The 17319-nt window shown below is 51.9% G+C and overlaps 1 protein-coding gene across 4 annotated transcripts in view; it reads right to left on the bottom strand.

Moving 5' to 3' along the window:
• Nucleotides 1-17319, bottom strand: part of ALPK3 (alpha kinase 3) — an 83966-nt gene that overhangs the window by 33926 nt on the left and 32721 nt on the right. The gene's annotated exons all lie outside the window — the stretch shown is intronic.

Below are 17319 nucleotides of genomic sequence, written 5' to 3'. Positions count from 1 at the left end.
TTGAACGAAACAACCCTGATTGCATCACGGTTGGTTTGTGTCCTACAAATGCTATTTGACAACAGATGTTTCCTGCCTTTTCAGTAGAATGACATCATGACACGCGTGACTGGCTGGTCTCTGAGCCAGGGAAACAGATACATTCCTACCAGGATCAGCTGTGGCAAAAGAGATCAGCAGTCAGCGGGTCTGCCCCGAGCAAAGCCGAGTTAGCTGCCTGCTCTATAAAGCAGCTTCCTGTCTAGAAAAAGGGGTGCAGGGCAAATTCAGGAGAGCTGCTAATGCAGAGATCTCTCTACTGGGAATTCCTGTGGAAGGGGAGGTAGATTTAGGATTCTCCATCTCTGCTGCAGAAACAAGACAAATTATCATGCTTCAGTTAGTTTTGCAGAATGCTAGATAAGTCATTTTTCTTAGGGTGTATTGGGAAGCACGTCCCACTCCATGTGTTATTCCTTTAAAACCTCTCCTTCTCTTCTGTGCAGTATGGGGCTGAATTACATGTGGGTGCTTGTTACAATGTGCAGGGTTTCCTTATCAGCTCCCTATGGTGTTTTTGGATATGCTCTTTCCCATGAGCAGTGCCAGGGTTTTTGGCGCCATAGGCGGAGGTCCTTCCGTGCTCCCGGTCGGCGGCAGCAATTCTGCGGCGGGGGGGGGGGGGGATGTCTCCTTCCGCGCTCCCGGTCTTCGGGGCACTTCGGCGGCGGGTCCTGGAGCGAGTGAAGGACCCGCTACAGAATTGCCGCCGAAGACCCGGAGCGCGGAAGGACCCCCCACCGCTGAATTGCCACCGAATCCTGGTGCCCTAGGCGACCGCCTAGGTCAACTAATGGAAGCGCCGGCCCTGCTCTTTCCTCCAATCAAAGCAGCTTTAATTCTGGTTGTGATTAGCCTCCTGCCCAGGGGAAAACTGCTCTACCAAGCTGCCCTTGGTTAACATTCAAAACATTCGAAAACCAGTAGGAGAACACTTCAACCTCTCTGGTCACTCAGTAACAGACTTAAAGGTGGCAATTTTGCAACAGAAAAGCTTCAAAAACAGACTCCACTGAGAAACTGCTGAACTTGAATTAATATGCAAACTAGATACCATTAATTTGGGCTTGAACAGAGACTGGGAGTGGCTAGGTCATTACACAAATTGAATCTATTTAATAGAAATAGAAAGGACCAAAGGTCCTTGAGTCCAGTCCCCTGCCTTCACAGCAGGACCAAGTACCATCCCTGACAGATTATTTTGCCCCAGATCCCTAAATGGCCCTCTCAAGGACTGAACTCACAACCGTGGGTTTAGCAGGCCAATGCTCAAACCACTGAGCTATCCCTCCCCATGTTAAGTAGCCTCACACCTTTTTGTCAACTGTCTGAAATGGGCCATCTTGATTATCACTACAAAATTTTTTTTTCCTCCTGCTGATAATAGCTCATCTTAATTAGTTAGCCTCTTAGAGTTGGTATGGCAACTTCCACCTTTTCATGTTCTCTGTATGTATATATATCTTCTTATTATATGTTCCATTCTATTCATCCGAAGAAGTGGGCTGTAGCCCACAAAAGCTTATGCTCAAATAAATTTGTTAGTCTCTAAGGTGCCACAAGTACTCCTGGTTTTTTTTTGGTTAATTCAGTTAGTCACCTGTTTCTGGAGCCTGTGTTCAGGACTCCAAGTGCAGACGGGCGGAGACTCTCACTGCGCAAGCTGCAATGACCAAGTCACCTCCCAGCTTTAAGGAGGTTTGCATCTGAAGTGATAATTACAGCTCTAAATCCCAAGCTATTAATCTAAGACTCATTTCCTGCACACATTCCGATTGGTTTTACAGGCTGCATTTCTGTAGAAGCAAAGTGGCTAGACAACCATGCACTGTTCACTTGTTCTTCCTCTGCATTGTCCCAACCTGCCCCAGCTCCGCTGCATGCTGGAGGATGGGGGCTTCCCTCCCCTTCATAGCCCAGGAAGCATTCCAGCCAAAGGCCACATGCAAACATCCAGCATACCACCTTTCACACAAAGGCTGAGCAGCCTGGAAAAGGCCACGGGCAACTCAGAGCCAGAAATGACCACGATTATCATCCAGCGTGACCTCCTGCATCACGCAGACCACAGGGAACCAATCCTAGTGAACCCCGCCTTGTGTTTGAGCTACTGCAGGGTTATTCTGTTGGGTAGGCTGCGGTACCCTTTAGTTAGGGTCTGGGGGACAGATGCAAGAGGCTAATTCTTGGGAGTGTCGCACTGAAGACCGGTTCTCTCCAGTGAAGTCAAACACTGAACAAAAAGGCAACAAAAGACTTGAAAAGATCAACAAAGGCAGTGGCAGCCCCTCCCTGCCTACCCCCTCATGGGAGACATGCTGTCACCATCCACCTTGCTCCCCTTTTGGGGGACCGTCCCCCCCCCCCCCGCTCTGTTCTCCCTTGCCCCTGCGCCTCTGAAGGATTCTCTCCACCACCTTCTGGGAATTCTCCATCTCTGCCTACCCTCCACTTGCGAAACCCTTTCTCTGGGTCCTCTTTCCTAGAGGCAGCAGGCACTGGAGTGGGGTGGGGAAGGAGCTGCTTCCCTGAGCCGGGTGCTGAGGGATGCAGGGCAACAGGGACAGGTGGAGAGGAGACCTGCTCCTACAGGGCTCAACAGAGATGAAAGGGGAGGCTGGAGAAGAGCCCCGGTAAGCCAGACCTTGGCCTGTCGCAGCAGCAGCCAGGGGAGAGTGTGTGGGGCTCAGGTGTCCATGGCCAATGAGACACAGGCTCCCAGCTCAGCTCTGCCCACGCCAGACCTTCTGATCAAGCCACATTGGCTGGTAAGTTGCAGGAGGGGAGGGACATGTCTGGCACCCCTCCCATAGAGTAGGTGTCCTAGAGGTGCCCACCTACTGGGATGTGACAAACTTCCCTGCCTTTGCAGGCATGCAGGGAAGGAGCTGATAAGGGACAGTGCTGCTAACATCTGAACTGGGGGGGGTTGAGAGGCAAAAGAGGGGAAAGCAGCTCTTCTCTCTTTGCAAGTGTAAAGGAGTGGGTGTCTGCTTGAGGGGCAGAGCCAGCCAAGGCATGGCCTAGCTTCACATGGGCATGGCAATAGCTCATGGCCACACACGTGGGGCCGAACACACAGCCAGCTACTGCAAAAGCAGCTCCAAGAAACTAAAGTTCTAACTATGTATCTGTGGTGTGTCGCCCCATGACTGCAGTATCTGAGCTCCTCAGCAGCATCAATGGCTTCTCTGGGTCACCCCCCTGAAGGCAGGGGATTATCCCCACTGAGTGGAGGAGGAACTGAGACAACAAGATTCAGCCCACAGTCACACAGACAGAACTACAGCCCCAGGCCAGCGCCTTATGCACAAGACAATCCCTCCTCCGCAGTCATCGCAAGTAGTTCATAAAAGCCTTTCAGAGCGTGTTCCATGATCAACAGAAGAGAGCCTCCTTTATGGGCTCCACAGCCCCTGGGGTGGAATTCAAGGTAACAATCATCTCGTGTGGCTGGGTCCGAGCTGTGACATTCATGCCCTGTCTCTTCCTAGCTTTGCGTGCAAGAGATGCAAGAATACAGACTGTAGCCAGGAACTCTCAATAGTCATTTACAGCACTTGGCTCTTCCCTGGGGCCCACAGACCCCAAGTGCTTCACACAGGAGCATGTCATAAGCCCTATTTTACAGACAAGGAGACTGAGGCACAGCAATGATTTAGCCAAGTAAGTCTCAGAGCCAGGATTAGATTATGTTTCTTCTGATGCCTAGTCCAGTGCTCTAGCCACTCCACAGGGTTGCCTCCCCTGCCTGGGCAGAGACCCACTGCCTTGCTCAGGGCTGGCTCTAGCATTTTTGCCGCCACAAGCAGCAAAAAAAAAAAAAAAAAGCCGGGATCAGCGGCAGCTCTACCGCCGCTTCATTCTATGGCAGCAATTTGGCGGCAGGTCCCTCTCCGAGAGGGAGTGACGGCCCTGCCGCCGAACGGCCGGATGTGCCGCTCCCCTTTTCACTGGCTGCCCCAGGCACCTGCTTGCTACCCTGGTGCCTGGAGCCGGCCCTGGCCTTGCTAACTAAATATTTATTGTTACGGGGCTATGAGTTTATATAGTGCTTTGAAAACATTGGCAAGACTGGCTCCCCGGTCAGACAGGCACAGACCAAGAGCAGAGCAGAGGGAGGGTGCAGGAAGAGATGCGAGGAGGGATTACTTTGAAGGCGGAGAGGGATAGAGGAGGATGGAGAGGCAGCTCCTGGTTAGGGGCCAGCATGGAAGAAGGTGTAAAGCTGCGTATGGGAAGATGACCCTAAAAGAGTAGCTGTTAGGGAGGGGAGGCGTAAGAGCACAGGGAGCCAGTGAGTGAGCAGTAGGCAGAGAAGGAGAACGGAGTGAGGCTAAGGGCAGAGCTGGAGCAGAGCAGGGATTTAGCAGGAGCACAGAGAGGAAGAGGGGATGAAGGAGAGATTACACAGAAGTGGGAGACCCAGCAGGAAGGGGTGGAGCTGGAGGAGGAGGAGGGAGAAAAGCCAAGGAGTGCAGGCCTGGGAGCCGGGAAGGGCGGAGCTGACAGAGGCGATGGATGTGAAAAGAGGAGACATTCCATTCTGGAGCGGGTCAGATCCTTGTCACATCTCGATTGGCTCAGCTAGAGCCAGGCCCATTGACTCCATCTGACCGGGGAGCATCCAAGCAGAGATGTCAGCAAGTCTGTGAGAGATGGGAGGTGGGGGCAGGGCAGAGAGGTGGGGGTGGCCAGTATCATCTCTAGGCAGTATTAAGTGTCCCTAAGGGATACAGTGCCCAGCACTTCCCGGGGCCATTCCTCCACTCGTTCCTTCTGGGCATCATACCAGCCTCAAGTCTGCTAGGCCGGTACATACCCTGGTGCAATGCAGGCTTGGGACAGTGACGCCACGGAGAATTTGGCCCACTATGTTTGATGGGCCATATTTCCTCCCTCACCCTCGGCCCTCCTGCCCAGCCAGCGATGACAACACCAAGGCCCTGAGCTTTGATGCTGGGGCTATCTTTGACTCCTCTTCCCTTCCCCCTCACTCACAGGCTCTAATTAAATCCCAGACCTTGTTTCTCTGCATCAGCGCCAGAACCTATCTGTCTCTCTCCTGCAACCTCGTCCCCTTCTCAGCCGGCAGAACAACCTCCTTGTCCTCTGCCTGCGTCCCTTGGCCATTCAATCCACCCTCCACCCTGCTGCCAAGGCCCCATTCATCTGCACATTTCCCTTCGTCCTGGGTCTCTGTGCTGGCTCCTCTTCTTCTGGGGAAAGTTCAAGGGTGAAACCGCCTACAAAGCCCTCGCCATTCCCTTTGCCTCCCCCCACCTCCTTTGCAGCAGCTCTTACAGCGGGAACAGCTTCCGTCCCAACACTCACCATGTGCCCTGTCTTTCTTCAAATCACTCCCTCCCGTTCCATGAAGCCCCCCGGTAACATCCCCACTCCAGGGGGCCTGGCCATAGGGATGGATGCCTGGGGTCTCAGTTCAATACATCCACATTTGGAAGGCAAGACACGAAGATTCATCTCCCCCCACTCCCACGACTCCACCAAGGGGGCAGGGAGGGAGCTTGTAACTGACTAAATCTGCCACCACTGCTCAGTCAGAGCCTCCAGCCCAACCAAACACTTTCTCCTTTCCCTCGGCAATCCTGCAGTACCTGGAGCAGCCAAAGGAGAGAGAAAGGGAGTCTCTCACCTGGCAGTTGCCACCCACCCGCTAGCCAGGGGAGACAATGGCCTGCCACAGCAGGGAGAGGAGGGATAACCCACAAATTTCTGGCGGCTGTCCAAGAATAGCCAGGAGGCTGGAGAACATGTTGAGAGGCCTTCAGCCAGAGGAGGCAACTCTGGGCACTCCTCGTCCAGTGTTTTGTGTGGGCCCATTTGTGCGTTTGGCATAGGAGATTGCCCAGCCCCTCTCCCTGAGTCCAGCACAGACCACTTCTTCCAGCAGCCCAGTGCTTTGTATAGACCCATTTTAACATTCCCATGCACCAGGCCTTCACCTCGCCCTTCAGAGTTGCCTCCATTTAGCCATACAGCTTGCTGGCAGGAAGCTCATCTGGATATTCAGCTCCAATTCTCTGAATGTCATCCCATCATTTCCAGCAAAGATCCCCTTGTGGCACTTGTTTCAGATATACATAGCCTCTTTCCTTATCCCTGCTAGTAAGCACTTAGCTATGAAGAGCCATGTACTTTTATAGCTTCATAGTGCTCCTATTGGGAGATGTTTCCTGGTGTTACGCCTCAACAATCCTTCACTGAAATTAGTGTGCTGCCACAAAACGAACAAGCCCTAAACAAGCCCTCTCTGGCCCTGAGCTTTCCTATACTGTGGGCAACTGTGTCTTGCCCCCACTCCCTTAGCAAACTAGACACAGATCGTTTGGTACCTGCAGTCCTCACCCTGCAGCTGTGACAGACCAAGTGGGACTAGGGGACCAACCCCTTCCAGCCCACTGGATGTACCCACCCTCAGTTCTCTTGCAGTCTTATACCTCCTTCCCTGGGCACTCTCAGGCCTAGTTTGGTGGTTCTTGCTTCCCCCATTTCCCCACCCCTACCTGCATTAGGCCCATAGGCTGGGATCAAATCCTCTCGGGTACATGAGCAGCATTTATTACAGTTAAGCCACTAGGCTGCACCATGTGTAACACACCTTCAGCTCACAACAGAGCCATTCCTGGCCATGCATTAAAAGGATCTTATAGTGAACACACCCGGTGTCTCTCTGAGAACGAAGCTCGGTGGGCAGTCCACATCTGCTACAAAAGCCTGACCTAGTAGCAGCCCTGCAATCTACCATGTATAAGGGTTTGCTCTCTGCTGCTCCCATCTTTGGCTTTTCTGGCTTCCTTTGCATTGCTCTCTCCTCCCTAGGGTTTGGAGCAACGCCCTCCCCCATGTGCCCCTTCCTCAATTACCTGCAAACCCTGCCCACCCTGAAGAGCCCTACTGACTTCAGTTCGGCTGTGTGCCACAAGAAGGGTGCATGGCAGCAGGCCCTCAATCTGGACAAGCCCCAGTCACTGCCCCTTGTAGGCTCCCTTTCCCCAACTTCTCCATTTCCGCTGTGGCTATGGCCCCTCAGACAGCTGGCAATCCAGGCACCAAGGGATTGATTCCCATGGGGTTAGCGACAACCCACAGCACAAGCCTCTGGCTAATGCTGAAAATAGTCTCAGGGGACCCAAGAACACAAATGCTGCGCCCTGGAGCAGACGGCTCAGCCTGCCCCCTCTCATCAGTACAGATGGGGTCGGAGTTTAAAGAAAGCAGCCCTCCCTCAGGCAGCTTTCCTGCTTGGTTTGTAAGCTAGGAACACCAATTTCCCCCTCCCTCCCTGCCCCGCTTCCTGGCCGCTTTGGGAGGCTCTGAGCAGGGAGCAGGAGCTCCCACTGCACCTCCCCCTCCTCCTACTTACTAGGAGGGTGGTGAAGCACTGGAATGGGTTACCTAGGGAACTGGTGGTATCTCCATCCTCAGAGGTTTTTAAGGCCTGGCTTGACAAAGCCCTGGCTGGGATGATTTAGTTGGGGTTGGTCCTGCTTTGAGCAGGGGGTTGGACTAGATGACCTCCTGAGGTCTCTTCCAACCCTAATCTTCTATGATTCTATGCTCCCAGCAGTGAGGTAGAGGGAAGGAGGGATTACTGAATACAAACCTCCAAACAACTAGACTAGCTCCTTCTCCCCCCACCACCCTCTCATCTAGGGCCGGCTTTAGGCCGATTCCCCTGAATCAGGCCCCGCGCCCAGTGGTGAGCTAGAGGCGGTTCCCAAGCTCCAGCAGCTGTCCGTGGCCGCCCCACCCCCGGCCCCAGCTCACCTCCCCCTCCTCCCCTGAACGCTCCACCCCCCTTCTCCTCCCCCTCCCCTGCTTCCTGTGAATCAGATGTTCACACGGGAAGCCTGGAAACAAGCAGCGGCAGGTAAGCTGGGGTGGGGGAGCACGAGGAGGGCTTCAGGGAGGTGCGACGCGGCCCAGTCCAGCTCCGGCCGAGCAGCTCCGGCCCAGCCCCGAACAAGTGCCCCAGCCGAGCAGCTCCAGCCCCGTGGCACGCCTCCGGCCCGGGCCTGACCCCGGCACGGCTCCGGCAGGGGTAAGCGGCATGGTAAGAGACCGGGGCTGGTGGGGGGGTGGGTGGGTGTGTGTGTGTGTGTGTGAGATAAGGCAGGGGATAGGGTCCCAGGGATAGGGAGCGGGTGGGGGGGGTTGGATCGGACAGAGGTTCTGGGGAGGCATGGGAGTTCCGGGGGTCTATCGGGGTGGTGGTGGATGGGGTCAGGGCACTCAGGGGACAGGAAGCAGGGCGAGTTGGGTAGGGGGTGGGCTCTTGGGGGGCAGTTGGGGGGGGGGTCTTGGGAAGGAGTGGTCAGGGGACAAGGAGCGGGAGGCAATCGGGGGCAGGACATGAGTGGGGGTCGGAGGGTGGGGGGGGGGAGATGTACTCACCGGGCGGTTCCCTACCGGGTCTTCGGCGGCAGGTCCTTCAGTGCCACAGAAGACCCGGAGCGAAGACCCAGAGCGCCGCCAGGTGAGTCATCCCTGCCGGGGCCCCGTTGAATCGAGCCCTGCACTTCCTAAAGCTGGCCCTGCTCTCATCCCCCACAGCTAGGGGCAGGCCGAGTCGCAGCCAGCTCCGGTTGGCAGCTCTGACTGCAGGCTGCCTCCCTGAAGGCAGGAGGAATAGTTCTGATGAACACCCTGGAGCTAGGGGTGTAGCACTCATCAGAGAATGGGCTAGATTTACCTGTGCCCTGTCCCTTTGAGGCTTGAAGGACTGCTGAGGGGGCCAAAGGGGCCGCAGCACAGTTGCATGTGCTCTGAAAGGACTGGGCGGCAATGGGGCTTGTGCCAGCTGGAGTGGTTTTTTTTTTTTTTTTTTAATACAATTAGTTTTAAAAAACAGTCCCTGGTCTGGGAGTGTAACAAGGGCATGTCCTTCACCCTCTACTTGCCCCTGCAGCCCCAACCCCTCTCTTCTTCAATAGCTTAGTGTCTGGGGCAGATCAGCAGATTTCAAAAGGAACCAACCCCACCAGCTGACTTTGTACAATAATGCCCTAAAGACACCGCTCCTAGGCTTAGCCACGTACCTAGGGCCGGCTCCAGCATTTCTGCTGCCCCAAGCAAAAAAAAGCTGCGATTGTAATCGCGACCGACAGCGGCAATTGGGGGGGGGGGGGGGAAGCCACGATCAGCGGTGGCAGGTCCTTCGCTCCTAGAGGGAGTGAGGGACCTGCCGCCTCTGAATTGCCACAGGTGCCACCCCTCTCCCTTGGCCGCCCCAAGCACCTGCTTGTTAAGCTGGTGCCGGCCCTGCATATACCACAGCACAGGCAGCCTGCCGGTAATGGAAGCACAGCACAAATAAAGTGGTCATTCATAATTTGTACATTTGATCTTTTGTGACTTGTCACCCACGCAGACAGCACAGAAACAGGGTTTGCTGGCAGGTGATCCTGTACATCAGCCAGCCAGTGGGCCCCCCCCTTTACAGTGTGGCATGTTATGTGCCATGGACAGAGGCTCATCCTCTACAGCTTCCTATTGTCTCCTCAAGGAGAGCGGAAGCCGTGGGGATGGAGCCTCCCCTGGAGGCACTGCTCAGCACACAGGATCATCTTCCTCAGCAGGATTTGTTTGCACTCAGTGGGCAACCACAGACAAATGCATGCTTGGCTTGGATACTGCTGCCCCCCTTGGTATGGAGTACCCCCATAGTGGCCCTGGGGCTGCTAGTGGGACTCCACACATGCACAGAACAGCACCTCATCCCACACATCTGGGCCTAATCTTCTGTAATTCAGAGGAGAAATCCTGCTCTCAGGGGCAGGGAGCACAGAGATACAGGGCTCATCAGCAAATCCCAGGAGAGAGAAGGGACTGACCCTTAAGAGACTGTACTGAATAAGAGTAGCAGCCGCACATGGAACTAGTGGGAAAAGCCACTGAGTGGGGTCTGCACCTTTCTGGGCTTCCAAAGCCAGATCCTGCCTGTGACACTGCACCCCCTATTCTTCACAGTGATATTATTATGATATGATTATGACATAGTTATGATGTACTTTATGCAAGATAAGTCATGTGAGAGGTCATTGGAAAGGTTATGATTTGCTGAATAGGATTATCCTATTTGTAGGCAAGTATCATTTTTGTATCCAAAGTTATGAATATTGACTATGTATCTATTTCACACATAGCTATTCCTGGGCAATGCCCACTAGGCAAAAGGCTCTCAGTCTAGATGGCTGGGAAGGGCCCATTCAAGCCATTAGAAAAAACAATAGGCCTAAGGAGAAGCTTATCTCCCACCTAGGGAGCCTTCCTGAGAATGCTACAAACAGCCTCCGAGTAATGGCTGCTGAGACACTACAGGGACACGTGACCAGGTCACCTGGTGCTGGACTCCAGCGTGGGATGTCAGTATTCTTCCACTGATAAGCTTTGAAACAAAGGCTCCCATCCTATGCAAAAGTTATATAAGGCAGGGGAGTGACATCATCATGGACCTGCACTGACTCCCTGCCCAAACCAACTCTTGGAAACACCTAAAGAACAGAGAGATTGAACCGGCGGGGGGGGGGGGGGGGGAGAAGAGTGCTGGACCAGCCTAAAGGGATTTTCAGCCTATGAATGGAACACCTGGGGATTCCAAGCTGTAAATTACTGTAGCTTGCCCCTTAAGGATCTGCAGCCTGCTTGTCATAATCATTTACGGTGAGGATCTACTATTCATATCCAGTCTCTTTAGTATATTAAGCTTAGTTTGCATGTTTTATTAGGTAATCTGCTTTGATCTGTTTGCTATTCCTTATAATCACGTAAAATCTATCTTTTGTAGTTAATAATCTTGTTTTTGCTTTATCTACAGCCAGCGTGTGGGAGTCATAACTTGGGGCAGAAATCTGTTGTATATTCCTCTCCACATTGAGGGAGTGGGCAAATTTCATGAGCTTATGCTGTACAGTTCCCTGTGCAGTGCACGATGGTATAATTTTAGGTTTAAACTCGGGGGGGGGGGGGGGGGGTGCCTGAGTAGCTAGGAAGTACCCTAGCTGGAGCTTTCCCATGCAATAGCTGGTCACAGCATCTGCATGTAACTGCAGCTGGGTGTATGCTAGTGAAAGTGCAGGCTGGAGCCTGGAGAGAGCTTGGCAGCTTGTCACAGCAGAACAGTGTAAACGGGAGCCCAGGCTGGTGGGAGAGGAGGGCTCAGTGGTATCCCAGTTCCAGGTGGCACGGGGAAGGACTAAATCCCATACTGCCTGCTGCTATCATGCAACATAACTGGCACTATCCACTCCTCCATCCCTCTTACCCCACTGCCTTCCCAAACTACCGTACACACACACACACCAGCCAACTCTCAGGCAAATCATTCCCCTCGCGGTGCCTTTGATTTGCTCAGCTGACTGGGGAATAATGCAGCAGGGAGGGTGGGGCCCAGCTGACCAGGGGAGGGGGGGGGTGGAACAGCAGGAAGGAAGTGGCCCATACATTCCTCCCCAGAAATGGGCAAAATGATGGCAAGTGACAGTTCTGAGCCAGGCCTAGCCCTTGCTCCTGAAGGCCGGCCTTATCAATCAATTCCAGCATACACGGTCTGGAACCCTGATCACACCCCCTAGCACAAAGCCTCCTCAAGAGTGGTCTATGGAGCGCTGGCTGGCTACTGGCTCTTCCACTTTCATTAAAGGACTAGCTATTCACTAGACATTTTCCCATGTGTACAATAGCCACCAGCATGTTATACAATTGTCTTGTGGCACCTACAGTATCTGTAAGAACGTGCTCTGTACAATGGGCAAGTTTTAGAACCCCTGCTGTAGCATCCCACAGCTTCAAGCAAGGGCCATCTGTGACCCTCAATTCGAGAAGACCCCAAGAGATAGTGAGCACAGTCCACATCCAAGAGATCTTATCCCAAGAAAGCTGGAGCACTTGCGCCAAGAAACAAACTGCCATTGGGTGCAAACCTGCTGGATTAACCAGACCAATAAAGGGGATACAGGCACAGCAAAGCGCTGATGGGAGGAATGCCCGTTCCCGCTTCTATTGAATAGATAATGGAAAAATAAAACCAAAGAGATTTTTGTCAAAATGGGTGTGTGGCATCTTGGAGTTGTACATTTAAAAATCAGATCCAGTAATGTTCCAGGGGAAATAGCTCAGACACAGGTCAGGGGTTCGATACAGGGCTGGGTGGGTGAGATTCTGTGGCCTGCGTTATGCAGGAGGTCAGACTAGACGATCATAATGGTCCCTTCTGACCTTAAAGTCTATGAGTCTAAATGGGTGTCTAGGGAACTAGTGCATTGTGAGAACAGAGAAGGAGAGTACTCTGCAGGGAGAGTGTTGGAAAGGCTGTTTTTGTTAGATATTAGCACCTAGTTAGCTGCACATACAGACTTTAAAGAAGAGATCTCCTTGGTAAAGAGCCAACATCCCCACCCCTTCAATGACAGCATGAAAGAGCTCCATTCCATATCTGAAACCCCCAACATAGTGTCAGCCCAACCACGCTTGACAGGCAGGGAAGCAGGAATACATCGTCAGTTTCTTTCATTAGCAACCAAAAGTAGCAAGAGGAGTCACAAACAGGTTTTTAAAAACCTCTTGCATAGGTCACTTACCCACAATGCAGTGGTTGGGGCAGAGAAGAGTATTTTCTTCCCTCCTGCACATCCATGAAACTCAGGGTATGTCTACACTGCAAAAACAACAACTCTCAGCAGCAAGTCTCAGAGCCGGATCAACTGACTATGGGCTTGTCTACACTACAAAATTAAGTCGGCTTAAGCCAAGTCGACGTACAGCCACCGCAGTAATTAAAGCGGCAGTTCACATCCACATTCTGCTTCTTCTGGTGGTGGTGCACATCCTCACCAGGAGTGCTTCCACTGCCTGAACTGTAGGAGGCATTGAGAGGCACCAACAGCTGGAGCCCCCAGCTCCAGCATTGACAGCCAGGCATTGGACTCACAACTGCCTCACCCCCTACCCCAGCATGACAGTTCCAGCTAGCAGCCAGGTGTGGGGCTCACAATTGCCCCACCCCCCTGGCGCTGACAGCCCAACCTGGCAGTTGGGCATGGGGCTCACAGCTGGGCACCCCCTGCTCCAGTGCTGACAGTCTTTTGAGTCTGTAAGCCTGGCACCTGGCTAGCGGGTCAGGCTGTCAGCACGGGGAGGGAAGGGACCTCCAGCTGTCAGCTCCACACAGGGCTGACAGCCAATGTTAAGTAATGTAGTGTCTACACAGTCACTGCATCACCCTAACTACATTGATTTAAGTCTTACGCCTCTCACGGAGGTGGAATGAAGTTGACGTAGTGGGCGACTTACATCCGTGGGAGCACTAGACACTGACCAAGTTAGGTCAACATAAGCTGCTTTACGTCAGCCTAACCCTGTAGCGTAGACCATGTTCCGGCTCGCACTAGGGTCTAAAACAACCATGTAAATGTTCCTGCTTGGGCTGCAGCCTGGGCTCTGAGACTCTCCCCACTCGCCAGAGCCCGGGCGCCTGCCTCAGCAGGAACATCTATACTGTTAGTTTTAGTCTCATAGCATTAGCCGCGCAAGCCCGACTCAGCTGACCTGGGCTGAAGACTTGCTGCCGCAGAGTGTGTGTGGTTTTTTTTTTTTTTAAACAAACAGTGCATAGGATACTTTATGCCACAATCAGATCACTTTTTCTGGCCACTGGCACTCTAGCCTTCCAGTAGGCTGCCTATATATCAGGTAACAGAGGATCACACACACCAACGACTGTGTCCAAGCAGCAAATTAAACACTGAACTCTTGGCTCATACTTATACTGGTGCCTGCCCACCCTGCTACTGCATGCCGTGCCAGGGACCCCATGCCCTGGAAATTGGATCATAATATTCCCAGCTTGTGGGAGCTTTGTTCCACCTGAAAGAGTGAAACCACCACAGGGGGTTGTGCAAACACAGTCCTCTAAACTGAGCACAAGGCACACCTTGCCTAAGCTGTCTGAGGGAAAGATTCCAAGCTGGGCTTTTGACACACCCTCATGTGGTGGGGCTGGTTAGCTTAGCTGCTAAGTTGACAGTCTGCAACATTCTACATTTAAGACAACAGGTGCTGATGTTACTAATTTGATGTTTTGCCTTATCCCAGCCTAATCTTCTCACTGGTAAAGTTAAATTCTTCATCTCATTTTCCTTGGATGCTCCAGAAGGGACCAGTGTGTTCATCGAGTCTGACCTGCTGTACAACTCAGGCCGTATGACTGCTCTGAATTCATTCTTGTTTGAACTAGAACCTACCTTTTCAATTTTGTATTGTAAATGTAAACATTTTCCAGTGATAGACAATCCACCACCCCTCTTCTTAAGTTGTTCCAATGGTTAGTTACCCTCACTGTTAAAAATGGGCCCCTTATTTCTAGTCTGAATTTGTCTGGCATTGGATCTTGTTACTTATCTGCTCAACTGAAGAGCCTCTATCATCAAATTCCTGTTCCCTGTGTAACTATGACTATGTAACTATTACAGACTATGATCCAGTTACTCATTAATCTTCTCTTTGATAAACTAAATAGACTGAGCTTCTTGAGTCTCTAATGCACGTTTTCCAAATCTTGAATCATTCTCAGAGCTCTTCTTGGAACACACTCCAATTTAGATGCATAGGTTTTAAGGCCAGCAGGGACCATCATGATCCTCTAGTCTGACCTCCTGCACATTGCAGCCCATAGATCCTCACTCACTTCTGTAGAAGGCCCATAACCTTTGGCTGAATTAATGAAGTCCTCAAATCTTGATTTAAAATGACTTCAAATTACAGAGAATCTACCATTTACTCTCGTTCAAACCAGCAAGTGACACCAAGCTCCATGCTGCAGAGGAAGGCAAAAAACTTCCCAGGGTCTGCCAATCTGACCCGGGAGAAAATTCCTTCCTGACCCAAAATATGGCAATCGGTTAGACCCTGAGCACATGGGTGAGACCCACCAGACAACTGAGAAAGAATTTGCTGTAGAAATTCAGAGATCTCCCCTCTAATGTCCTGGCCATTGGAGATATTTGCTAACCTCAGTCACAGATAGGCCACATGCTATTATGAGCAACCTCATCATATCATCCCTCCATAAACTTATCATGCTCAGTCTTGAAGCAAGTTAGGTGTTTGTCCCCACTGCTCCCCTTGGGAGGCTGTTCCAGAACGTCACTTCTCTGATGGTTAGAAACCTACATCTAATTTCAAGCCTAAACTTATTGATGACCAGTCTATATCCATTTGTTCTTGTATCAGTATTGGCTTTAATTTAAATACCTACTCTTCCTCGCTGGCGTTTGTCCCTCTGATGTATTTATAGAGAGCAATCCTATCTCACCTCAGCCTTTGTTTGGTTAGGCTAAACAAGCCAAGCTTAAGTCTCCATAAGGCAAGTTCTCCATTCACTTCTTCATCCTAGTAGCTCTTATCTGCACTTGTTCCAGTTTGAGTTAATCTTTCTTATACATAAAAGACCAGAACTGCACACAGTATTCCAGATGAGGTCTCACCAATGCCTTGTACAAAGGCAAGAACACTTCCCTGTCTACTGGAAATAGCTCTCATAGATTCTACGGCCGGAAGGGACCTCGAGAGGTCATTGAGTCCACTCCCCTGCCCTCATGGCAGGACCAAATACTGTCTAGACCATTCCTGATAGATGGTCTATATATCTAACTCAGGCTCAAGAAGAGGGCCAGCGCAGGGCTATGAAGATCAGGGGCCACTGGAGAACCAGAGGTGGAGTTCTGCTGCTGTACAAGTAAGATTTAGATTCTGAACCACCAAGCCACGGAATAATGTATGCAAGGTCAGGTACTAATGGCTGAGCTGGAGAGTTATCTCCTGCTGCATCCCAGGATAGTATTAGTTTTTTCCATGGTTGCTTCACATTGGCGGCTCAGTGATCCTGTGATCAACCAACAAATCTAGGTCTTCCTCTCCCTCTGTCCCTTCCAACTGATAAGGCCCCCAGCTTATAGCAAAAATTCTTGCTGTTAGTCCCTAAGTGCATGATTTGCTCTTTGCACTATTAAAGTAATAGAAAAGGGATTACATTTAGTTTTCAATGTTTCTTGATTTGTAGACACCAGAAATGAACACAGTTTTCCAGCAGAGGAAATAACTTCAGCAAATACCAGCCAAATGGCCCATGCCTCCTAAACGTGAAGAGCAATTTGTGTTCTAATGGGGGAAGGGTTCCAGAAATGGTTGTAGCATTAGGCCAAAGGCAGATATGCTTTGAAGAGCTGATATTTCTCCTTGACTTGGTGCAATCTCAGAAGTGTATTCCCCAGAAGTGTATTCCCAGTTTCCTACACAACAGACATTAGGAGTTTGCCCAAGTTGTTCCAAGAGGGAGGTGGGAGATAGCGAGAGAAAGAGAGAGAGGACTGACACACACACACACACACACACACACACACACACACACCTAGAGCAGTTAAGTGAAGTAGAGAGGAAGGGATACAGGAGAGGAAGCAATAAATCAAATCAAAGGCACAGGAGAGGAAGCAATAAACAGCAGCCTTACAGAGCAATAACCAGCAAGGGCAGCAACTGTTCAACACTTGTTAGCCATCTCAGTGTCGGATGGCGAGCTATAAAGCTTTGCAGCTGGCAGATGCAGACCTCCTTTTAACCATAGCATGGGTATTTGGTACAAATTTCCTGATTAGGTACGAGCCCAGAAAGAGGTGACAATCCTGCTTAGGTTTTGTAAAAATCTGTACTAAATATTATTTGTTAATGGGAACTGCCAGTCCAGGGACCATTTAGCCTAGTATTCTGTCACTGACACAGGCCACCACCAAATACCACAAAGGAACAGCAAGTACCCCAAAGGTAGGGTTACCGTATCTAGCAAATAAAAAAAAAAAAAAAAAAAAAGAGGACCCTCCACGGGCCCTGGCCCTGCCCATTTCCCCACCCCCCAGCCCCACCCCAACTCCGCCCCTTCCCTGCCCTAATTCTGCCCCCTCCTCCCTCCCACTCCCAGCCACACGGAAAGGGCTGCCCGAGCACTACCGGCTTCACGGTTTGCCGGGCAGCCCCCAGACCCTGCGCCCCCGGCCGGCGCTTCCCCAGCGCAGCTGGAGCCTGGGAGGGGAAGCGTCCAGCCGGGGGCGCAGGGTCTGGGGGCTGTCCGGCAAACCATGAAGCCAGTAGCGCTTGGGCTTCGGGCAGCCCCCTTGCCTCCGGACCCTGCGCCCTCAGCTGGGCACTTCCCCTCCCGGGCTCCGGCCGTGCAGGGTCCGGAGGCATGGGAGCTGCCTGAAGCCAGTA

The sequence above is a fragment of the Trachemys scripta genome, chromosome 10 (assembly GCF_013100865.1).
Source record: "Trachemys scripta elegans isolate TJP31775 chromosome 10, CAS_Tse_1.0, whole genome shotgun sequence".
Classification (NCBI taxonomy): Eukaryota; Metazoa; Chordata; order Testudines; family Emydidae; genus Trachemys; species Trachemys scripta.
The sequence above is the reverse complement of the archived record's forward strand: the minus strand, read 5'-3'. Positions and strand labels throughout refer to the sequence as shown.